Genomic DNA, 27,319 nt, shown 5'->3' on the forward strand with positions numbered 1-27,319 from the left:
TACATAGGCCTATGTATGTGCATATATAAATTAATAAACATTAAATATTAATCCAGTGCTTAGGCCTATTTGATTCTGAAAATTGTGATTGAACACTATGCGTTTTGTACACTATTGCTTGCATTGCTTGCATCATTATGGTATTTTCTCGGCACAGGTGTTTGTGAGATACATAGCTTTATTCTGTTTTATGATAATAATTATGTATGTGTGCAATGTTTATAAATAAATTTTAAAAGTTTATGTCCCAACTACTAGTTAATTCTTTCCTATTTTCTTATCTATGGCGTCCATGTTGCAAATGGTGATTGTCAGCGTTTACTTTAATCTGTAAGCATACGGTATGGATTTTTAATAACATAAACATAACTCGGTACATCCGTTATTGAACTGAGACAAACTTTCATTATGACAGTACTTCATGACAATGTCAATAGTAGCTTACAGTAATTATCTCAAATTAAGAAGACGCGTAGGTTGTAAAGTTTTTATTCCACATCATTTCTTGAATTAATGTATTTTTATTAGTGCCAATTTCATTTTTAAAAATTAACAAGGCCTTGGGCAAATCACATGGGACTTGGTAGCCACAATACATTATTTGTCGAAATCATCATGGTAGCCGTCAAAATATAATCTTGAGAGATTTTTTTACACAAAAGTAATTAAGTTAACGAGAATTTTAATGGTTAAAAAATATTTCACTCTCTGAAAGGTGAACAGTCTTCTAAAGTGTTAATGTGTTTTCCACGTAGCTAATAGGAACTATAAACAAAATATATCCTACGTTTCTTCATACTTGAAAATAATTCTGTTACTTTCTTGTTAAAATTGCCCATCCTAACGAAATGCCTAATACAGGTCTATTTCCCTTCGTTATATTCCTGATTAAAGTTTCTGTCCCTCCCCTCCCCATTGAAAAGTCCCACCTCTCAGAGCTTCGGGTAATTGACAAATCGTTTTAATAATTTTGCAATTTCTTGGAAACTGTCACCTAACTCATCAACCAGGAATCAACATTAAAAATGGTGCAGTCAGAAACTGTTAGTTCAGCAACAATTTGTATGAAGATGCCTGAGTGAAAATGGTTTCTAACTTTATATCGTCATTGTCTTTCAGTGTCTCCATGATGGTAATGAAGTAATTTCTGTATTCCTAAATCGTACTGATGCCTTTAGAATGAAAATTCCATCTCGTCCATGAAGCACGAGCAAATTTTGTGAAGAATTTGTGTTCTTTGCATTGAATTGGAGAAAAAAATAGATTCCAGAGAGATTTTTTTTTATAAAAATGCACACTTTTCAATTAAATCAAATTAAATTGATGTACCTACATTTAACAATGTATGTAATTGGCATATGTGTAGACTACTTATATTTTAATATTGTCTGAACACAATTTGTGACTCACACATAACTATAGTGGCACAAAGCTTTGGGAAGCCAGTTTATTCAGGCCATTGTTGATTAATTATTGGTATAATATTGTCTGCATTGACATTGGTATAATGTCCAGAGGAATTAACTCATTTTCAGAATCTTTCCACTGACTTTATCGCCTGCTGAGACTCAGCTGGCTTTCACTGATCTGGAAAAAGCATTCGACCGAGGATATAGTAAGAAATTTTAGAACATCCTTGAAAAACGTGAGTACCCCAAACATCTTATAAATATTGTCAAATGTTTATATAAAGATAATATAATACTCAAATGGACATAAATGGAAGGTTCTCAGCTGAAATCCCGATTAACCAGGGTGTATAACAAGGATGTAGTTTACCACCTACATTGTTCAACATTTTTACTGATCATGATTAGAGAATGGAAAGTTTTAGTTAATCCTGGGATAAAATTACATACGAACATATATTTAAATACATTATTATTTTCGGACGACCAGGTAATTCTCCAAAAATCAGAAGACCATCTTCAAGCAGCAGTACTGTATATCGACTCTTACAAACAGCAAAAGAATATAATCTCAAAATCTCTCCCTCAAAACGAAATCTATGGCTTTTGTAGACAAACACCGTATTAGAATAAAGATTATACTCAACAGTAATATAATAGGACAAGTATCTCACTTCATATATTGGCTGTGAGATATCATTTAATAGAGACAGAGACATAGACAGAAAGCTGTGAAAGTTTCAACAAATATTTGGCACACTAAAAAGGACATTAAAAAGTAAAGCAAGAATAGAAACACAGCTAAAATGCTACGAAGTCATGGTTGTACCCACTATCCTATATGCCAGTGAGACATGGACATTAACTCGAAGAGATTATCAGTCCCCTAACAACATCAGAGATGAAGTATCTTAGATCAGTAAAGGGTGTACAAGAACAGACAAAATAAGAAATTATATTACAAAAGAAGAATTAGGAATGACCTCTCTCTGTGAGCAAGTCGATAGTTACAGACAGAAGTGGAGCGAACATCTGCTTCAAATGGGTAATAAAAGATTGTCAAAAATTGTATATCAATGGGAAGAAGGGATGAGATGTAGGAAGACCAATGGGAAGTGTGAAGTCGGAACAGGTCTGTGAATCTATACCGTGTGGATGATGATGATGATGATGATGATGATGATGATGATGATGATGATGATGATGAATTTGGTCAAAGCAAGCTTAAGTGAAAAGATTCATCCCAGATCCGTCTGTCGAAAAGCCAAGCTAGATACTTCAAATAATGTCTACAAATTGTTTTTCTGAATTTTGCTTGAAATTCTCTTACCCTCTTATCATGAACGAAATTCTATTACGTGCAATAAATCAAACATAGGGCCTCCTGGCTTCAGTTTTCCTTCAAAGGAAATTGTGCTTTGACTTATATTGCCCCGCAAGTATTATTATCATCTTTAACCGAGTTAATGCCTGGAAGCTTTTGATCTAAATATCAAGCATAGTACTCATTAGACCTAGGAAAGGCCGTTGCTTCTTTCATTACACAGTTGGAATATTAGTCGTCTTATTAATGTATGATGCTTGGGCCTAGTCTTTGCTAAATTTTAAAAAGGAACAGAGACACAAATACTGTGAAATAACTGACTAAGCAAACATTATTATGGGGGCAGATAAAAAACTTATTTTTTTTCTTCCACCATGTTAATAATGTCAAAACAAGTGCTTATACAAATTTTGGCCACTCGAGCGCAATCACGAAGGCTCCTCAGAAAGTAAGTTTCCCCTGAGTCATTTACAGAAAGAAAACAATTTCATAGAAAGATTTATTGCAACAGATACAACAATTGTTGCGCTATTTTTCAACATATTCCCCACCGGAATTGAGACATTAATTGTCATACCTTGGGATTAACAGAGAGGTGCAGACGGCTATCACACACTGATTACGATCCTAGGCGCCAGACTTCTACAACACTGGGATACAAAAGTTGATACCACGGTATGACAAATGTCTAAATCCGGCGGAAAATATGTTGAAAAATACTTCAACAATATCTGTATCTGTTCCAGTAAATTTTTCCATGATATTATGTTTTCTTTCTGTAAACTTACTTTGTGGGGGGCTCTCGTAATTGGGCTCAAGTGGCCAAAATTTGTATAAGCACTTGTTTTGACATTATTAACATAGTGGAAGAAAAAATAACTTTTTTATCTGCCCCTATGATAATGTTTGCTTGTAGTGTATTGCAGGTGAGGCAGAAAGTAATGTGAGCTATCCTGGTTTAGAAGAAAAAATGAGATGTGCGAAATATTAAATTGTGTTTCATCGGTTTTGGAGTTACATCGATTTAAAACATGTATTAGCTTTTGAATAACCCTCTAATTTAAGAGTCTAAATATCCGAGCTTTACTTATGAGTAATAATAACTTTACAACAGGAAGTTATCAGTCTCTGGTTGGAGAACCAAGAGAATTGAATTAAAAGTCTTACCCAAGAGGTAAAAGAACTTTTCCATTGCTCTCGAGACTTCCTTTCGAGATTCTTCCGTATTCATCTTATTTTTAATCCTAGTTTTGATATTACGAAGAGTAAAGTATTCTCTCACCCAAGACATTTTATTTTTCGAAACCAATATGCTCATACAGATTAAATAAAACAAGTCAATATGAGATGCTGCTATCATGAAACTGTCCTTTGACCTCGCTGTTTCAAATATCCTACACTAGCGGTCTGTAACCAATGATCAATGAATCGTAAAGTTGTAATTTCGCACAAACTTTGGCCGTCATCTTCAATTACTATGGCATTTTGATGCCTCAGATGCATGGATGGAGTAAAATAGCTACGGCGAAGTTATAAAAATATCGAGTTGTAGTTTACGAAGCTTGTATAAGCATGTGTTGAAAATTAATAAATGTACTGAAATTAATTTCCATATTATAATTTTATTCTTTTTCTCTCTGGGAGCACATTTTTACAACCATTCTGTAAAACCTTACAAATCTTAATTAGTGTTAAGTATCAGTTGATGATGTAATAAGTCAGTTAATTAACAACATAATGAAGATTACCCACGCCGTTCTGTTTGTATTGAAGTAAAGGTACTGGTACTTGTATGAGGTATTTCAGTTACCAATGGACATCTAGCCGAGAGAGTCGACCTGGTTGGCGAGTTGGTATAGCGCTGGCCTTCTATGTCCAAGGTTGCGGGTTCGATCCTGGGCCAGGTCGATGGCATTTAAGTGTGCTTAAATGCGACAGGCTCATGTCAGTAGATTTACTGGCATGTAAAAGAACTCCTGCGGGACAAAATTCCAGCACATCCGGCGACGCTGATATAACCTCTGCAGTTGCGAGCGTCGTTAAATAAAACATAACATCTAACATCTAGCCGAGAAGTGTCGAGAAGAACCAGTAACTCATATGCGTCGACAGTGGAAATGAATCAAATTTCCATTTATGAACTATAACAACTAGGTAGACAACAATGTTACACCAGATGAAAATAAAATAAAACTTAAGACCCATTATGGAAAATTTCCTCTGCCTTCGGAAATAATCACTGACGACAAACTCTTAGAGCAGGTAACATTGGGATTAGACTTTTTCTACTACTGGAGAAATAAGATTCTTTTACAGTGACTTTGCTTTAGTCTTCAGGTGAAAATGGAGCGAGAAGAGAGTAGTTAGTATTATGCTTGCCAGGACAAATATTTAAGTTCACTTTACCTCCTTATCTTACCTTTCTAAAGCCCCAACGAGTAGGATGCAGGATATGATTTTCCTTTCTTTTCATCACCTGAAGATAAGGTGCATTCAACTTTCGAAACCTGATTCTGTATTTCACCAGCAATGAGAAATATTCAATATCAGTTCTGTCTTGAATGATCCACTGTTGCTTCCTATTACATTTTAAAAATCTTAGAACAAGTCTCTCAATTTGATCTCCTAGGCTGTACCATAGTTTAAATAATGATATAAAGAACAAAATAAATTGAAACTAAGAGACTATGTTGACAATAGAATATTATAAAATAAAACACGAGAGGACATAAACGCCTGCAAGTGAAATGATCACTCCTGTCCTCACATATGGAAGTAAATCAGGTTAAATAAAGATTAAAAAACGCCAACTGCAAGCTGAAGAAATGCTGTTGTTTAGGAAATTAAAGGCTACACAAGGAGAACTCACAACAAATGACATACAGTCCCAATGGACTAAATGATTTTGTGCATTCGAGATAGATGGAACCTATGTCTAATCTTTGAAGTAAAGAAGAACAACAAAAAATTTTACCTAAATGTAAATCTATACCACCGATCCGATTCTTCAACTTGGCTTTCTTATGTCGATTATGATTCATGATAAACTGATAATAATATTTGAGAAAAATGTAGATTACACTCGGCAATATCTATAGTCTGCGTATAATGAACCCCAAAGAAAAAAAAATAGTAGCCATGAAGATAATATAGTAAGAGATTCCACTGCCTTATTTGTACCGTACATTAAACTGAATCAACGTGTTTACAAATGTTGAAAGCTGAATGAACAAGGTTAAACAAACAGTAGCAAGAACGTTACTGTATAAACATGACTAATTTTAACTATTACTTCGAATTCAGGAGTGTGCTGGTAAATTGCAGTTAGAACTCTCCTTCCAGAAGCATCGTAAATTGTGCAGCGAGGTTTATGTGTTACAAAATAGACCATTCAATTATCAATTGAATCGCTAATTCGAGAAACTATATGAGTCCAGAATGAAAAATTTTACAAGAAAAACTCTCCAGTGAATAAAATGTTAAAACTAAAAGTGTTTTCAGTATGTACCGTAATAGGTGAACTCCTTCAGGAGTACAATGTGCCATACAACATTATAATGCCTATGTAAACAATGAATATTTATTATTAATATGCTTGACTTTATGTTGTTTCAGATTAACATTGTACTGTGACTACTATGTGTATAATCATGTGTGCATTTCCTTAACATTTTTCATTAATATGAGTAACATATATTTAAATCACGAAATGGACATTCAACATGCTCGTTACGTTATTTTTGTCTTCTTCCTCTTACTCATCACTTAAGGGAATGCGCTACTGAAAAATGGCAGTTTTTGAAGAAATGTCATGTTTTTTATTTTATTTTATTTTACTCTTCATATGCTAAATTCCAATGCTCTATTACCACAACCTGTGTTTCAGCTATAATATGACTATAAAAAACATAGAAAACTCTTCTTTTAGATTCCAAAAAACGGTTTCCAAAATAAACGTGTTATTTTCAAATTTTATTTTTAAAAGAGTTATTTCTTGACTTAGATCACTGAAATTTTCCTGATTAATTCATAATCATGATCACAATATGCTGTTAAAATGTCAATACATTATCTCTTAAAATGTAGAAATTAGAAAATTCAGTAGCACATCCCCTTAAATATAAGTGTGTTGTAGGCATAATTTGAATAATGTAACGTGTATCATAATCATTTTGTTATAACACTACTGATAATAGTAAGAAAAATTACAAATTAAATGAATGACAAAATATCACACTCTGACTGAACATAGATCAGTCTCAATTTTTTGTCAGAACTCGAAAATTTTCTTTATATTCCTCAGGGACATACTATAGTATCTTCTTAATATCAGGAGCTTTGCCCTTTTGGTTGCAGCATTGAAAGTGTGTTACATGGCACCTTCACGAATTATGATGCAAAAAATCTGGTCAGGTATTTAAAGTGCCTCAAAGTCGATATTTGGAATTGGGTCTTAATGGCTTCATGAAAGACTGAAGCTTCCACTGGAATTTACATTCTTCTTGTAGAATTAAGATCACCAGTCTTTGAAATTTATAACATCATCCATAACTGCCATTGTAACGGTATGATTTATTCTGGAACTCACTTCTATGATTACTTCGCACACTTATTTTGGGATGCAATATTTTCATGAGCTGATTTTAACCATTTTCTTGAAGGACACCATGTTTTTAAGAGTTGGTGGTTGTACTGTCCATTCTCAACCTCCTATATGAAAGGAGGACCACACCTGTCTTTGGTCAGCGGGTCCTTCGGACCTAGCCGGGAGGGCTTACATGAGTCCACCGACCGTTCCCACATCTGCCTCTCAAATTCAAAATGAAAAGAATCATTCAAAGATCCAAAACTAATTCCTGATCTACCTCGAAAATCTGCCGTGGCCATGTTTAGATTGATTACTGGTCATGATTGCCTCAGTAAACACCTCCATTGATTTGGAGTACTGAATTCCCCTAAATGCTTACTGTGCACCAGAGAAGAGGACATGGAGATGGAGCACCTGGCTAATTGTGAAACTCTTAGGACATTTGTGGACCTTCCATCAAAATATTGGGAAGCAAGAAGGACAAGAAGGATGATGACTTCATTGTTAAATCCAGAGCATTACACACACACACACACACACACACACACACACACTTGTTTTGGGTTGTAAATTCTGTCTTTTTTGTTAATAGTCTCTTTATTACACCAAAATCGCGATCTTTTGGTAGAAATTAATGTCCCTTTACAGAGAAAAAAAATGTTCGATAGTCTTAAAACGTTTGGTTTCTGTAAGGACCAGAGAACACACACAATCGTTTTTGTTTTGCTCCTCTCCCCAAAACTATTGGAAAATAGAATCTTGGGCACAGCAGTATCAACATTAACAATAGAAACAGCAGTAGTCCTGGACTTCCGTACTTTCTAAAATTAACGCAAGTTTCCAGATGCTGCATCGTTGGAGAAAGGCGTTGAACATCCGCAGTTTCTATGAGGCAAGCCACATAGACATAATATAAATTAATTTAAATTTATTAAAAAAGTGAACTTGAGTTTTCCTAAAATTAATGGTTCAATTGTAATAGCAACATTACAATTACGCATTATGACGACAGTGACGCAATACGAAGTAAGTTAGAAAAGTTCGTGGCCTGACACATAGATGACATTGAAAACGTGTCAACAATGCCGCCATTGTTAGTGGTCATTTTACATCAATTGTTCAAGCACGTAAAATCATAATTTTCTGCTGACTTCATTTTGTGTACTTTAATTGTGAAGTTAGTGCACCGAACAGATTGGGTAAAATGGAAAACCTCGAGCTTCGTGCTGTCATTAAATATTTCGTAAAGAAGGGATAAGTCCAACTGAAATTAAAGCAGACATGGATGCTACACTGGGGGAATTCGTTCCAGTGTTTCCGATTGTGAAAAAATGGTAGAGAGAGTGTGAAAGACGACTCCCGCAGTGGACGTCCATTGACTGCCACAAGTGAAGAAATGGTAGAAAAAATCCACGATACGGTGTTGAATGACTGTCGATTGAAAGAGCGAAAAATTAGCGAGGTTATGCGCATCTTAAATGAACGGGTGCGCCACATCTTAGTCAATGTCTTGGTCATATCCAAGGTCTCCACAAGGTGAGTTCCACGTTTGTTAACACTAGAACAAAAGCACGCCCAGTGTGAAATTTCGAGTGATTGTCTGGCTCAATTCGAGAAAAATACGCCCGATTTTTTGGAGTGGTTTGTGGCCGGAACCTGGATTCACTACTACATACCAAAGACAAAACAGCAGTTGAAACAATGGAAGCACAGTGATTCCAAAGAAATCAAAAGCTGTTCAATCGATTGGGAAGTCATGACGTCTGTGTTCTTGGATTCTCAGGAGATAATCATAATTGACTATCTAGCAAAGGGGAAAACAATAACCGGATAATATTATTCAAATGTCCTACAGCAACTGAAAGAGATAATTTGCGAGAAGAAGCTGGGTATGGCCAAGAAGAAAGTGTTGTTTCATCGCGACAATGCACCTGCTCACATGTCTGCAATCGCGGCGAATTGTTGACGCACTGACCAATCATTTCTTCCTTTCCCAATACTCAAAACCGGGAAGAAATTTTCGTCACATGAACAGGTTATCGCAATAGCAGAAGGCTGTTTTGCAGACCTTAAGGAATCTATGTACAAGGAGGCTATAGCAGCATTGCAGCACCGGTGGACCAAGTGTGAATCTCAGGGTGGATTGTGTTGAGAAATAAAGATTGTTTGAGAATATATGTCAGGCTATGAACTTTTCAAACCCTCGTATTGTAATTACTATTATACTGTTACTACGTCATACTACGTTTGACCAATAAAACGGTGTGTTTCAATTAATCATGACCGTTTATCGCTACAATTTTATTACTTCCCTAGCATGTTTGTTTTTATCACTTCTCTAGTATTTGTTTGTTTTTATAAAATCTCTAGCATTTGTTTCTTTGTTTGCCAACATTTCAAACTGCAAATTCTTTACGATATTATAAAACATGCTTTGCGATTGTCATTTCTTTTCTGCGTAGATAGTCAACTGAAAATGGCAGCTCCGTTCAAACGTTTTGGTGAAACTAACATTAGTGAAATAGAATTTTAGTAAGTCAATTAATACCTATTTTATTGCATTAGAGTACTTTATGTCTTATAATTTTTATACTTTCTTCTGTTTTTATCACCTTCCTATCATTTGTTTCTTTGTTTGCCAACATTTCAAACTACAAATACTTTACGGTACTATAAAACATTATTTACGATCGCCATTTGTTTATCTTATGGATAGTCAACTGGAAATGGCGGCTCCATTCAAACGTTTTGGTGAAGCTAAAATTAATGAAATAGAATTTTAGTAAGTCAATTAATATTTTATTAGCCTATATTAGAGTACTTTATTTCTTCTAATCGTGTACTAATCAATTAAATGTCACTCGAGTTTTGATTTTCTATAGATAAATAAAAAAACTCTAGTGAGATTACTGTTGATAACTCCATGATAAAACGAAGTACTCGAAAAGAACCTTAGTCACAGCTTTGTTCGTCAAATTTATGAGGATGCCCCATGAATGAATGTTTGTTTGTTAATCTGTTATGTAACGACGTTGTTTCAATTGCTAGATTATCTAGCGTCGATGGAATTGACGAGATAAGTTCGAATTTCGCCACGAGGTTATTTGACATTCGCCTTACAGCTCGGGAAAACTTCAGAAAAACCCAACCAGATAATCAGCTCAAGCGAGATTCCGACCAGCGCTCGAGCGCAGAGTAGGTACCTAACCCTGCTACTGCCTGGGCTGCGCCGCCGGTTTCAGTTTGGTTTCAAACTTCAGTTGTTTCATGAGAAACACTGACTGACTGATATGACCGATCAAGTGAATGGATGCCCGATTCACTGAGTGTACGAAATGAGACTTGTTCTTTGTAAATTAATCAACAGTATACTATTGGTGATCAGTTTTTCCAATCAGTTTACCCATTTCCTTTTTTCCCAACGTTTGAAATTCCTAACATAACCTGAATTTCAACCCTCATTTTCCCAGTCTTTTTTTTCACTCCATTTTCCCAACCTCTTTTCCCGCTGCATTTGTCCTAACCTCTTTTCCCTATCTACCTTTCCCAAGCAGCTTTTTCCAGTACATTCTTACCACGACAACCGACCTGACCCTCTGTCGTATGTTTCCATGATAATGAAAGGTGTTTTATTGAATTATAAGAATTTTGTAACTATCAATATCATGGCCAAAATTGTTAATTCTGTTGTTATTGGAAGACATTTACATACTGATGGGTATTTGCATTTTACAAACATTCTGGAAACCATAACCTTTGGGATATTCTAATAACTAGCGTAAACGAGGGCAAGAAATCATGGAACAACGTATTTTTAACATTGTTGAGTTGTATAGAGAAAGAAGTGAAATTTTAATGTATTTACGAGCAATAAATTGGACACAATTTCAGTTTTTAAATATGATGTGGCACCATATTCAATATTGAAAATTGCATAATAAAATGTTTAATGCGTGTAATATTGTAGCCCTAATCTATAAAATGTCATTAGAAAAATTGATAATTAAACCTTTAAGCACATATTGTGAATGGCTAGTTTTGAAAAAATAAAAATGTGGTAAAAGTAACATTTTGAAGCGTTTGAGGTTGGGAAGTATGGATTGGGAAAATAATAAGTTGGAAAAAGGTGACGTTTGATACTATTTTCCCTGGGAAAATACTGGAACCATCGGGTTTGGAACTATCTATTATTGGAAAAATGGGTTGGGAAAACGCATAATACTCGTATTTCTAGTTCACATTAATTGTTTATGTAAAATATCTCTTTTGGAAAAGTCACTTGAATTAATTAGAAGTGTAAAAAATACTCTCTTTTTTTCACTAAATATATTTTAATTGGAAAGAAAATAACAGGCAGAAGTTATAGAACTCGCTGACATCTAAACTAATTATAAAGCTGCTGCGTAAAATAATATAGAAAGCATTTGCAGATACTTTTCGATGTTGCATTATTTGCATGAAACAGTAGGATGCGTATCCTCCACGCAGAACCGAAAGCAGAGCTTACTTCCGAAAAGTGGGTTATACAAATAAAACTCAGTTGGCTCCCGGCTGTAACAAAATTGAGTGAAAGCGCGTAATCCGCATTGTGAACTGAAACTGAGAGTGCCCTAAAACGCGGCCATATTTCCATTTAGCCAACAGAGCGACACGACAAATCGTCAAATAATCGTGAACACAGAATGTTATGAATTACGCCAGTCTAATAATAGGCAGTAGTTGAATGTCATTCTAAAGTTAAGCAACAGCTGGCGATCAGGCCGGTTATAGTCAACGACCTTCATTCCGTCTGCGAAACATGGTGGCATAACAATATTACTATTAGTAGAAAAATAGACAATATTGGATTTTTCTTCATAATATAGTAACAACAGTAGGCCTACTCAGCCATTTAAGGGGGTTAGGTACAGCTTACAGCAGTAAAATTTTGTAAATATTCAACATTTTTTTCCTCCATTTCTGTATCTTGTACAATAATGAAAATTGGTATGTTTAAAACACTGTCCTGCTATATGAAAAAATATATATAGACCTATATATTTTTTTACGATTAAAAAAATATTTACATCTTTTTAAATTCAGTTCACTGTGCAGTGATGAAGCGTTTCCCACATAACTAAAAACTATCCGACATTCTGTGATGAAATTTTTATGTGTATTTATACATGTCATATCTACAATATGATGGAAGATGACTCCTCTACCTTTGATAGATTGTCTGATAAAAAATAAATTCAATTTAAAAAATTGTTAAATATCAGTATTTTCTTCTAACACAAAATAAAAATATATTATTTATTAAGGAATGTAGTAGAAAGAGCATGATATTGTAAATATGAGTTTCAGAAATAAAATAAAAGAGAGAGAACATGAAAAAGTTAACAAGTCTATGAGTTGTGAGAGAAAAGCTTCATCACTGCACAGTGAGCTGCCACCATTTTTAATTTTGAAAAAAAAAAAGTAAGTCATTTGTTTTAAATCGCAAAAATGTTTTTTTTCATATAGCAGAAGGAAAGTGTTTTACGCATACCAATTTTCATTATTGTATAATATACAGTAATGGAGGAAAAAAATGTTTAATATTTCCAAAAAATTTACTGCTGTAAGCTGTACCTAACCCCTTAATAGAATTTGTTACAAATGTTCTAACTGTGTCTAGTCACAACTGACACATCCTTAAATGTTCGAATTTACACCAAGAAGTGTTTTTTCGGTATTATTTTATTAGCTTAATATCTGATATTATTATGTTCTGTATCGTATGATCAGATATGAAGTAGGCCGTGTATATGCACAGATCACATGGCATTAGATCGGAAGTGGAATATCTAATTTCACCTAATTTTATATCGGAAAAATATGTATAGAATTTTGTTTTCTTGCCTAAAATAGACCCAATACGTTTTAATTAGCCTATAGTACTGCAAATCGCGATCCTGTTTGGAATGACGATATCGGGAAATTTCTTGTGAAATATTCTTGTTCCCAGTGCCTCAATTTTCACAAAAGAATCGTAGTAACTAATATTATAACTTACTCCAACACCTGTCTTACTCGTCGCAAAATGAAACTTAACTTTTTGTCAGCAACTCATCAACTCGGTTTTCGAACTGAAATAACACAGTATTTTCATTTTCATAAAATTTAATTCCCACTTGGATTTATCCATTTTTCCAGTGCTCAATGTAGTGTATAACGGTTTTTTCCAGTAACTAGCAGTATATCGAGCTAGAGTGTTTTTCGAACGGGTGTAAAATTGACGCGCCTGAGAAATTAGACTGTTTACAGAGAGAATTAGTGCGTTTTGCCTCCTGAAAACCTTCAATGAATGAGTCGCTTACTCTGTTTACTCGAAAATCCATCTTCAAATATGTCATAAAGAGCTTTCCTTTATTTACTTCTGTTATTTTCAATTAAGATATATTGTCAAATTGCAAGTAAAAAGTGTTTTTAGCACATCTTCATGGAAATGCTGTTTTTCATAACACATTATTGATTAGAAATTTCTTCTTTGCTGTTCGTGTACGTCAAAATAGTATATTACGTACCGAGAACTATAAGTGATACTTACCTGATCGAGAATGCAGTTTGGGAAACCGAGGCCCGAAGGCCCGAGGTTACCAAGCATTCGAGACAGATAAGTCACTTACAGTTTGCGGTTAGTGACTAACATTTTGCAATACTTCAAAAAATGTAAAAAGTAATAATACATCAAAACTGCATTTCTAAATTTTTGCAAAAAATTTATTAATTCAAATGACACATAACTTGGTTTGCTATGTTACTTGTTTATGTATCGGAATTTAATGTTTGAATGTTTAATAGTTATGATGCAGTAAAATTTGACTAAAATATTGTAAAAATGAGTGAGATTGGTATTGAAGAAGCTGGTGGTCTAGCATGTAGATTAGAGATTAACAAAACTACCTGCCGCTCTCGCTCGCTGTGTTCGTTGCATTTGTCTTTCGAGTCTCGTCTCGTAACTCTCGTGGCCTTCGAGTCTCTCTCATCATTCTCGAAATAGCATTTGATCGGCGTGGAAAGATTTTTTAACTTTGAGTAACATACATCATTGAAATAAATAGCATTATAAATGCACTGGGAAATGCAATGCAATGGGAAAAGCACTTCACCGAACTCCTAAACAAGAACGGAAGAGAGACAGCCTACCAGATCATGGGCACCTCCCCAAAGGGCAGGCAATCCGCGAGCCCAATAACGGCAGAGGAAGTCCGAGGAACTATAATGAAGTCGAAACCCAAAAAAGCTCCGGGGCCAGACAGGATCTGCACAGAAGTCATCAAGGACTCAATAGACATTCTCACACCACTCTGGACAGAGTTATTCAATAGCTGCCTAAACACAGGCACAATCCCCGAGATCTGGAGAACGTCAACAATAAAAATATTGCACAATACTTACAGGGGCATTGCATTAGAAAACAGCCTTTTCAAGATATATATGAAAATTTTAACAAGAAGACTGCAGGAAGAATCGAGGATGCCGGAATGTCATTTCGGCTTCACGCCAGGGAGAAGTACGATCCAAGCAGTTGAACATTTACTGGAAATATAACAGAGGCCATAAAGAAACCTAGAGGGAAATATTACGCAGTCTTCATAGACTTCAAGAAGGCTTTCGACCTCCTGGACAGGGAAATAATAACAACAAAATTAAGAAGCATGTTAGGTGAAACGCATCTCCTCAACGAAACAATCCACAACATTCCGGCATACAACACAGTAATAATTGACGACGGGGTAGCAAAATCGAACCCCATAAGGCAAACAAACGGAGTCCTACAGGAGGACCCCATAAGTCCCCTGCTATTCAACATCGCAACAGCTGACGTTAATCAAATAACTGAAAACTCGCCAGAAACAGCTCTCGTTCTATACGCAGACGACATGGTACTGGGAAGCGCCAACAAGGAAGATCTCCAAAGAGCACTGAAAGGATTAGAGGACTGGGCGAAACAGAACAAACTGCACATAAACAAAGACAAAACTTACCAAATGACGTTTAGGAAAGGAGGGAGGACCTCAGCAACAGACACGCTCACGCTCAACGACTCACCGTTAACAACAGTAAACAACTTAAAATATCTAGGGGTGACCCTGCAATCGACAGCCAACTCATTCAGCTACCACATCCAGGAAAGAACAGCAGCAGCCACGAGAGCAATTCACCAGATTAACGACCTGACCAGACTATCGCTGGAAACAGCAATGGTGCTACTGAAGACAGTCATCATACCAATAGTGACATACGGAATCACCCTAATATGGGAAAAACTAACCCTCACGGACCTCGAGAGAACAGAGAAAGTCAAAGCACGCTTTCTCAAATGCACACTAGGAATAGGACAAAACGCACCTTCAAGACTAGTGTACGAGATGACCAGAGAAACTTTCTACGTAGAAGACATCAGACTCCAAATACTACTGCAATCGACACAACCCTACAAAGACCTCCTAGAGAGAAGAGAAGATAAACGCCGTACGATAGACCCCGACTTCTACGCCACAGGTGCTATGGTAGACAGGAACTGGACTAAAGAAAATGAGACTCAGAGACATGCAATAACCCGCTTCGCGATACATGGTTTTCACCATAAATTGTGCAAGACAAAAAGTTACCACGAACCGTGTGAAAGTTGTGTGTGTGAGCTGTGCGACTTAAAATATGAACGATACCATCTAACGAAGTGCAAGAATAACGATAAGACGCTAAACGAATGCACTAAGAAATGACCTAACAAGATCTCAAATGCCTTATCGGGCGCACCTTTATTATTATTATTATTATTATTATTATTATTATTTTATAAATGTTTAAATGAGACAAAAACAAAACAACAGTATCTCAGTTACCAAATGTTCTGGTTCTATTATATGATATTACCTATGGTTATATAAATAGAAAAAAAAAATCTAAAATAAATTTGCATTTCTAAGTAACATAAAACATAACGTTAAATAAAACGTTATTATTTTTTACTTGAGATTGTACACATGATCTCAAACATACGAAAAGAAAATTGCTAACCTTTTAATAAGGGCCTAGTAATTAAATAAAGATTGGAGAACGGATTATTATAAACTGAAATTTAGAGATGATGTTTCAAATAGGCTACTTGTTGTTTATACATTATAACAATTGCCAAGTAGATAAAAGTTCAGTCTGGTATAAACAACTGTGATGATTCAAGGCTGCTTGACGTTCGAGAGTTGACCACTCCCGAAGTCCTGAAACATTCACAAGTAGTCTTTACATCAAAGACGCGACGTATACAACATTGGTGTGCGGGTTTGCGGCTTTGCGGGCGCTGTTAGTCTTGCTTTCTCGATCGTTGTTCAACTCCGTGCATCACTTTTACCGGAAAAATCAAAGGAAAGGTACTGTATGAAGTAGCTTACAACGTTTTTCGAAAGCAGTGTTTAAATAAAAACGTTAATATTCATACCAGTGAGACTGTGTTATTGGCATATTTTCTTGAGAAATCTGAAAAATATATATCTCTAGCAAGCTTATGGTGCGATTATTCAGTGTTACGAACAACTATCTCTTTAAATTGAATCTATTTTTAATGTTAATTTTATTTTTAATGTTAATTGCACATTTCACATTAAAATCAATAAGTAATCAATGCATTTGTATATTTTGGTAAAGATCCATTAATTCAAGGTTTGGTTGTTAGGTTACTATTCTTTTGGGTGCTGCATCATTTTCAACTCGTACTGTAACTATTTCAGAACTAGTTTACAATTCATTTTTGATATGGTCAGCTAAGCCCAATACTAACGTTGCTATATATCAATATATTATTTTTTATCAATCTTATTGCCATAAGATTGATAAAAATTTAATACATTGATATATAGCAACATTATTTCAGACCTGTCAAACTAGTACTGTAAGTATTTCAGACCTGTTCAAGAACTGTTGCCATGGCAATTGAGAAATGAATTGTAAATTTTACTTTCACTGCCATGGGTATGTTAAAAATAATTAACTTACATATCAAGTATTGCAAATATCAACTTATCGTCAACTGTGAACACAGAAATTGTAGGCAATGCCTCCTCCTAGACTATTAAAAATGCTAACAGGTAATCTCGTATTTAGCTTTACTTACAGAAACAGAAATAATATACAAACGATTTCATAGCCACAGCTTAACACACCATATAAGCAGACAACCCTTTTGATTGAAAAAACGTAAGCATTACGTGTATCGTTATTAATTTCATACTGTTACATCTCGTCCATTCTTAAAAAAATGAAATTCCTTCATGTATAGTTCTTTAGATTATTTTCTAGGTATTAATTCACATAAAGCCTCCTCAGAATCTCTCTCTTTAATATCAGAACAAAATATATTTTTTGATAAAGCAGTTTTGAGTTTTTGCATGGTTCAGAATATACAACTCCTCACTATATCTACACAGTAATCATTACGTTATAACTAGACAATATAGTATTAGAAGACCGTGACTCGTAGCCTACAAAAATCTCAATAGTAAGTGATTTATTTAAGAAGTTAATTAATTCACATAGAATATTCATGTACTTGTGCCAAAAATATTGTACGTAACTATACGAAATTGTCTTTCGCTCACTCGTTTCGAAACGTCTCACTCGTACACAAAAGTATCACTTTCTCTCCTAGTTATGCAAATAACTATATTATCTATGTTTAATTATAGTTTCCAATGGCGAAGATTGTGCTATTGATTGATCATATCTTAATATGTAATTGATTCCTTTTTAATGCAAAAAGCTGTTAACACAAATATTGGTTTAATAATAAGTACCGTCATTTCCCATAACTATGGTCCTGGAACACAACTTTGGTCCACGATACAACCATTCAAAGAACATTGTAGAAGTAACATAGACTGTTCGCAGGTAGCTGTAGTGACTTGACTTCAAACTGCAGTACAGTAAAAATATAGAAAAATGAGGTACTACGTTATGGAATACAAAATTTGAATGGTTGTATCGTGGATCATAGTTGTGTTCATGAAATCGCTAAAAACACCCATGCTCATGTTTTAGTTACTTGTTTTTCTATTTTGTAAGGGGTGTAGGTAAGTTGAGCAAAAATTTACCTAGATCTGATCTAAGATATGAAAATTGAGCAAAATTAATAAAATGATTCAATAGAAAATACGTAAATTAAGTAAATGTTTACGTAAATTGAATTTTAGTTTTGTCCTTTAAATGTGCAGAAATTTGATCCGAACGAATGTAACATTTTAAAATTTCTTTTCCGTACGAAAAGTTACATTTCTTCAAGTCAAAGTTCTGCACATTTAAAGGACAAAACTAAAATTATTTCAAACATTATTATCATAATACACTGCTCTCTTAAATTGATTGAGCATGTTGGGAATTAAATCAATGACTTTCCCAGAACACACTATGAAATGTTTCATATAAAACAATTTTTTATCTCGAAATGGAAGCAAAAACGAGCAAAATTGTATTAAACTTTTTGTTTGAAATATCTCAAAGAATAATCCCTTGAAATTAATGACATTACTTATGGTTCACTTTGTGTATATTGTCAGTTCTAAGTGTGTAAACGTGGGAAGAAAAATGTTGTTATTTTATCTTAGTTTTTGCTCAGTTTAATATTAATTTATTCAATTTACCTATCGACTTTTTTGCGGTATATACGTTTTATATTTCGTTTTGCTCAATTTACATACTTATCTCATTTCGGACGCAGGTAGATTTTTGGTCAACTTACCATCCCCGATTGTGAGCACGTATCGTCATATTGAGGGACGTCTGCTCCTCTTCCTGCCCATCCCACCACTACCACCCTCTTCAAGGTCAGACATTCACACATGAAAACACTGTACTTTATATAGCTGCTTGGTTAGTGTCGTACCTCAAGAACAGATTTTATTATTACCAGGTAGGCGGCCCGTCCATAAGAGCTGCGGAGCTGCAGCACTCCCTACTTTGACAGGAAAATAAAAAATAATATTTATTTTAATTTGTAGAAGAATTGTTACAGCTTTTATTGGTAAATTGCTTTATATTTCATCTGGCCGGGAATATGTACTATTATCTTATGCATAATCTTTTTGCGCGTCGACTGTATTGGAATTGACACTGCATTCAAAGTCGTCCTGGGATCTGCAGGGTGGGCAGCTCATAGAGAGTGTGTCTTGCATGGTCAGGGGGTAGAGAGGTGAAGGGAAGCAGAGGGAAACTGCCGCTGTTTAAAACACATATTTCGCTGCAGTGGCTTGCAGAGCCAGGCCACAAGGGGAGATCTTTCTTCCACTCCCACACCGCTATTGTAATGCTACGTCAAATGGATCCTCTATTCCCTTGAAACTTAATGACAACATTTTTATTTTCTCTTCACATAGGTACTTATTGCTGTAGAATCTTATCGAGTTATTATAACGGAATTAATTTTCTTTTTTGCCTTATTATTACGTAGGCCTATATATCCAGCCTCCAGTAGAACCTCAGGATTTGCCTAACTCAAAATGATTGCACGAGTAGAATCCTTTTGATATAGCACATAAAATACGAAAGAGACTTATTTTCCAGTTTTAGAAAATTGTTGACCATCAGTATATCTGAGTGTTGTTTTGCTGTGACGTCTTAGTACCGTAACTTAACCAGTGCAAATGTGCAAGCATGAGTGTGTGTGAATTACAGAATATTAATTTTATTTTTCTCAACTTTCCCTCGCGGAGAAGATTGATGTAATGAAGTGAAATTACAGGGTCGTCCATTACCCGACTTAAATCTTACTCAAGCTTCATCCGGCCGAAAAAGTGCATATATGTAAGGAAGTATAACAATGAAATTTACGCCAAGCATTTGTGGTTACGTGGATGTGAACAAAAAAAAAAAAAGCTGTATTTTGTTTTCCTTGCCTCCTCTTCGGTGGTGATCCTGCATTGACTAGGAGTGGTTTGACAGATTAAGGATATTTGCCCCTAAAAATTAAAAAGCACGAATCTTCGCAATCTCACCTGAAAAATGTTGTTTCATTGGCTATGTTAGGGAAAACTAATATTGCTGCGCAATTAAGAGAAGCGAACAGAACAAACATTCTCAAACATAACGAAGAAGTGAAAAAAATCGTGAAATTATTTTAAAAAATATTGATTGTATCAAATTTTGTGGCCAATATGAACTTCTCCTTACCGGACATGATGAAAAAACGATTCGAAGAACTCTGGTGTATTTCGTGAGTAATCTAAACGAGTCTCCCAAAAATCATTTGGAACATGCCACTGTTTAAAGGTAATTCTAAAACAATTCAGGATGAACTGGTAGATTGCATGTTGAGTGTCTGCCGATTTGAAATTCAGACTGAAATCGATGGTATTAGTTTTTTTAGCGATTATCGCAAATGATGCCACAGACATCTCCCAACTAAGTCAGGAAGTTTTGATTTTTCGATATGTAGTGCATTTATTTTTGTCCTATACTTATTAGTAATGATATCAAGAAGTGAAATTTGTATGTACCAAAATCTACTGCAGCTCCCCCAATCCACAAGTTCACGAGCCGCCACTGATTATTACCCACTTTTACGTTCAAACCAAAAGCTGCTTGGTTAGTGCCGTACCTCAAAGACAGGTTATTATTAGTCTACTCATTTTCTACGTTCAAACTATAACCTATTGCTCCACTACTACCAATCACTCATACAAACGCCGTACTTTATATAACTGCTTGGTTAGTGTCATATCTCAAGAACATATTATTACCCATTTTTTACGTTCAAACTATTTTGCAAAACAAAATTTAAATAATGCTATTTTAAGTTAAGAAAAAAACGTCGAATTTTTACAGCGCTTAATTAAATATTCCAAAATTCAGAAGGGATTTTTCTTTCTTACATTGTTCTCTATTAGTTGAAAATGAAAAGTTAAAATTCCGTCGCGCGACAGCACATGGAAGGCTACGACCAACCATGCCGAAGGCAGACCTCACGTCCTCATACCTCAGCAAAGGCGAACGATTACACACACACATATATATATATATATATATATATATATATATATATATATATATATATATATATATATATAGTTATTATTTCCCAAAGAATTTGTGCTTAGTTGTTATTCCTACTCCTCTTCTTCCTCATCATCATCATATCATTATCATCTCCGTACAAGGACTGAATCTTTTGAAAAATCATGAATCAACACTAAACGTCCAAAAATAATGACTTTTCAGACATGCAATCAACATGACCGGAGGATTCTAGTTAAGGTGATACAAAATAAACACGAGACCATCAGTCCATGTAAGAAAAACACATCTCTGCCACTTTAACTAGAACCGAACCCGAACCTGCCGAATTTGCAAGTGAAAGGGCTTTCTCTTGAGCCATGCATGAACTGTCTAATTTAATATGAAGAGAGGTACTCGAAGTTCTACAATAATAACATTGTAGTCATGCGTTTAAAAGTCTGGATTCAGTGCAGAGCTGCTCATTTCCGTTACTTGTTTGTTTTTATCGTTTCATAGCAAGGAGAGTTCTGTTTAGGCTCAAAGTCAATGTTTGTTGGTTTTATTGGTGTGTCTACTCGTCGCCCCGAACATGATTCTAACTGTATTTCGCATTACTGTCTATAAATTTCTCCTCCTGCACTTAACTATGCCCAAAATACTCTGAAGCATTGTTCAAAAACACTAAATCAGAGATTTATTTCCGCTGGTGTAGAATCAAACGAATTCCCTAGTCTGTTCTATGAAATCTGACTAGTCAGTATTGCCATTTCATTGACACAGGCTAAGTTTTGAAATCAACGTAGGTATCAGTACTATGATCTCGTCATCTTTATGAAGTAATTAATTCATTCATAGTCTTCTGCCCAAGGGTGGGTCTTTCATTGCAAACCCAGCATTCTCCAGTCTCCTATTTTCTGCCTTCTTCTTTGTTTCCGCATATGATCCATATATCTTAATGTTGTCTATCATCTGATATCTTCTTCTGCCCCGAATTCTTTTCCCGTTCACCATTCATTCCAATGTATTCTTCAGAAGACAGTTCCTTCTCAACCAGTGACCCAACTAATTCCTCTTCCTCTTTCTGATCAGTTATGAGTAAAGAGTATAAAATTTTCAACACAAGATGTCAACTCGCTAATTCAACAGACATTTTTTATTTACCATAGGAAACTATATCGTATAAATTGAACAGTACAGCTGTGTAAAATCTTTTTTTTTTTTTTTTTTTTTTGGAAAAAGTATGACTATGAAGAATAAAAAGATTTTCTTTTTATTAAAAAATGTTTATACTCCTTGAATAATAAAACATAATTTTTATATCAAATAGAAAATAGTAATAGGACAAAAAATGAAAAAAATAAAAAAAAAAACTTTATTACAACTGAAATGTGTATTGAGGAAGCTACTCAAAGATAGTCATCATGATTTCAGTATCCTAGTATCATGTTCGAGAGACTTCTTTTTTTAGTCTTCTCATGCTGTAGGTTGATTCAATGGATTTTTTAAAATAAATTTGGCGAGGCAAAGTATTAACACAACAACCGAAATGTTGTGCAAAGTTATGTAGCTCCTGTGAAGAACTATATATAATCTTCGGAAAGCGTAAAACATGTTTCATTTTCCAAATAATTTATGGTACTATGTAATAATCAAGCATGTAGTCCAAAACGATCTAATCTAATGGATATCATGCAAATGCTTGCCACAAGATCTGAGGTTCTCGGGTTCAAAACTGGCGAGAACAATAAAAAATCTTAGCATTGTGTTCTTCGGAAGGGACGTAAAGCCGACTTTCCCATGTGAAAGATTTACAGCATATAATAGAACTCTGCCCCTGATAGAGGGCTAAGAAAATCTCCGCGGGCCATCTTTTGGTCAAGCCAAAATTTGGAGGTAGTACAATGGGCCTAATTGCACATAGGCTTATCCCATCCGCAAGCCGTATCATACAACAGTAAGATATATTTTTCCTCTGTGACAGTGTATCCAGAACAAATTTTATAATCAGCTGGAGCAATATGAAGAAATGTAATTAATATCAAGTTTAATCACATTTTCCGTGCAGTTTTCATACATGGAACTATTTTGAGGCTTTTTATGCACGAGACTATATGCAGCTAAATTTCAAACGAACTTAACGTTAATATTTATGTATAGGCCTATAAAAGCTTGCATTTACTTATGTGAAACCAATTGTACCGTTTACTTCAAATTTCTGTCAAGCGTTTAATGTGATTACCACGCTTTTTATAGAATTAATGATACTAATTTCTTAGACTTTAATTAGATTTGAATTATAATTAAAAATTTGGCAATTGATCATTGTTAGAATAATCAAAACGTAGGTTTTCCACACAGAAGACCATAGGCCGAGTTATGGGGGGCACTACCCCCCTCCAAACTTGTCTGAACTCTTTTTTTTATTAACGTTAGAAAATATTTAATTCAATTTTTTTTCTTTCTTGGTTTTTGTGTATGATTAAGTTTCTGTGCTTAAATTAATGAATTAATGTCTTCAGGTCATGTGTCTGGACTATAATATTTATTTTAAATTTCTGAATGCATAAGAATTTCCATACCTCATTCGAGGAATGAAAGGACTGTAATGTTCCTTTTGTACTCATGTGTTAGAAGTCTGCAGGTGTTCAGGCCGCCACTTGGAGAAATATGAATGACATACTGCACATCAATGCAGAAAAAAGAAAAGTGATTCCGGTATAATGTGTGAACTTAAAGACGAAATTAAATAAAATAATTAGAGTTTATATTTCATAAGATATCTTCAGAAAGGTAAGCTTCATATAAAAATAAGTTTTATTGATGTATGCATGTGTTCCTGTACGGGAGAGAAAAAAGAGAGATATTGTTTTAAGTTGTGCCCTATTATAATTTGTAGTAGACCTACAGTTCAAGTCCTGTACAACTCGGTTCAAAACATGGCGGATGTGGATATAAGAAACATTCCCCCCGAAAATATCTTTATTAAATGATCATATTTCAATATACTGTACCACGGTCAAGCTATAATGAGGGAAGGAGGTAAATGATGTCCCCATAACCACGTTATATGGGGATTCTATGTTTTGCTTTGCCCCCCTACCCCAAGGAAACGGTTTTCTCTCCGCCTATGCAGAAGACCCGGATTAAAATCCGGACGAGTTGATAGAATGTTTTGGGGAGGTTTTTATTCACATTTGTCCGTCTTCCTTGCCATCATTGCATCATTTCATCATCGCCCCATGAGGAAGTTAGTTGCTGGCCTTGCAACCCAGTACTGTAACTTAACCTTCAACGTAGTCTAGTCAAAATTATTAGAGTAAACATTATATTTCGCTTGTACAGTACTTAAACTAAATTAAGCAAGCTGTTGCCAAGAAAGCAAAATATCTTTGGCATCACTGCAAAACGCCTCTTCACTTTATTATTTAAGACATTTGTGGCAGACAGAAACACACAAAAAAGTAAACATAGTAATGATTGTGTTTTAAGTCCATGTTGATTTTGTATTGTTTCTTTATTATTTGTAATAATTAATACAGGTTTTATAAATATAGGTGCAATAGTCTTTATACAGTAATTTTCTAGTTTTTCTGCACCGCCGTTTTAAGACACATTGAAGGTAAATAAAATTATTAAGATATGGGAAAAATTGAGTCCTGTTTAATAACAAGGGATTTCTTAATAGAAAATTGGGGGGAAATCTGTTATAATGGTAAGTAAAAACAATGCAAGATCTAAAAGATTTTATGTAACTCCGCACTCTTCTGGTGATTACAAAATACAAAGTACAAAGTAATTAAAAATGTAAGTCAAGCTTTCGTAAAGACCGCAACGAATGGAATTTCCTTTTCAACACCATTTTGACCTGAAAACGAAGATAGTCCCAATCTTCGAAACGTTGTAAATTCCCTGTACAGCAATAGGAAAAGTCCAATCTATACCTCTTGTGAAAAAATTTGCGCTGTATCAGAGAAACACGTGCACGTAGAATACGTCATTCAGTTTCGGGAATGAAACTACAGTTATGTTGGTTTGAATGTTTTATTTTTGTTTGCGTTTACACATAGAGAGTTTGGGTCTATTATAAGAGAAGTAATTAATGAGAGGCATGCAATATATTTTCTCTTCATATGAAACGAAAATCCGAAATTAGTTCCAGTTCACAAGACATGTTTCACAATGTTTCATTCAAAGTGAATTATACTGTCTCTTATCACTTCAGTATTGCATAATTCACGATTATAATTCAAATAAATGGTCGCACAGATCTGTAGCTCTCGATGCCAAGATATTACTGAGAGAGGCCTCGGAACGCTGCTAATTTTATATGAAACTTCGGCGTCCTCATGCCCATAGTGAGGGGAAATGGCGCCATTAAGCGTGGTCACTGAAGTTACATTGGGTCATGACCTAACTACTAACAACATTATCATTCGATTGTGGCTCATTATTCTTACAATGAGCATTTGAAATTCTATCACCTTTTGTTTCGCCACGGATCGCGGAACGGGTGCCGTATTGGGCGTCATATTCTCCGTCAAAACAATGCACATTCCTCAATGATATGCTAGAGCTAATCAATACACAAATTAACTCCAGAAGATGAAGCATAAAGTATTCATTCAAATGCATTTTTATAGTATTGTGTTCACTGCATTGAAATACTGGAGAATGGTGGGACTAGTACTGGTATGTAGTTTGTTACAAATCCCTTGTGTCGAACCTACGCTGATTAACATAGGAATATAAATTCAAGGTGAACTAAAAATTGGCCTCCATATATAACTTGATTGAAATAAAAATGCATAAAAACAGAAAAATTTACGTATTAATTTATACGAAGCTATTGTAGTCAGAATTTGTAAGTAAGGTAGCTTTGCCTGTAAAATTATAATTTCATTATAATCCGGACGTTCACATATACAACACCGACTCCAGAGCAAGTTTTCTCCGAGTACTCAGGTTCCCCTTATTCTCACTTCATTGTTGCTCCACTTCACCTCACCGACACGAGAATCCTGATTAGCTGAAATTTCTCTTCAAATAAAAATAAGCCCCTTAATGAGGACCGGTACTCACCTTCCGCCGTCGAGATGTCTCTACTGCAAACCAACGCAGAGAGAACTGGAGCAACGACAGTTAAATAACCGAGCGAACCAGATGTCGAAACAAATCAATCACGTGCAGTCAGCACGACAAACATTGTGCAAAGCCAGATGTCCGCACAACTGACGCAAGTTTTGGTAATTGTTGTGTTTCACATCACATTGTCTTCTGAGCATCTGGTAATTAAACTAACTCTTTCCTTATAAAGCTGCGTACTATTACGTATCTGCGTATCGTAGCGCCGTATCAAGAGTAGTAGTAGTAGTAGTAGTTTATTTTCCATTACATAGATACAGTGTTTGGACATGGAATATAAATACAATAAGATTATACAATAATACACTAGTTGATAAACAAAATACAGTGGACTCTTCTAAGTTCGACAGAACAGAATTGAAAGTTCTGTCCAATAAGGGTAGTGGGTGTGGCAGGTGAAATGAATACAAATACTTATTGGTTATCCATCAACGAATACAGTACTGTACTTGCATTTCCTGCCCGCCCCGAGACTTGTGTATGCTCTTCTAGTACCACAGTGGGTTTTGACAGTTCCGTCTCACAAACGGCACAATTATCAAATAGAAAAAGAAGAGGTCATTAATTTAAAATCAGTGATCAATATGGATGTCCTAATCAATAAAATATTCTGTTTTCCTTTAACAAAAGTATCACTACAAGACACAGAACCAATTCCCATTCAAATGGCAAACACATTTCTTAGTGCCCGTATAGGAGCGTGTCTAATTCTCCTACGTAAGCAGTCGAACTATAGAATGTCGAACTTGATTTCTGTCGAACTTAAGAGCTTCCACTGTACAATTGGCACAAATTAATGGCAAATTTCAAACTGAGTAAAATTAACAACAGAAGTTTAGTTGAATG

The 27,319-nt window shown here is 35.0% G+C and overlaps 1 protein-coding gene across 1 annotated transcript in view; it reads right to left on the reverse strand.

The window, feature by feature from the left end:
- LOC138706170 (uncharacterized) overlaps positions 1–26,502 on the reverse strand; it is a 57,919-nt gene extending 31,417 nt beyond the window's left edge. The window contains exon 1 of the mRNA XM_069835174.1: positions 26,411–26,502. The gene's annotated coding sequence lies outside the window, so the exon portion shown is untranslated. The remainder of the gene's footprint in view (positions 1–26,410) is intronic.
- Between the last annotated feature and the right edge of the window lie 817 nt (positions 26,503–27,319).

Source organism: Periplaneta americana, chromosome 9 (genome assembly GCF_040183065.1).
Source record: "Periplaneta americana isolate PAMFEO1 chromosome 9, P.americana_PAMFEO1_priV1, whole genome shotgun sequence".
NCBI lineage: Eukaryota > Metazoa > Arthropoda > Insecta > Blattodea > Blattidae > Periplaneta > Periplaneta americana.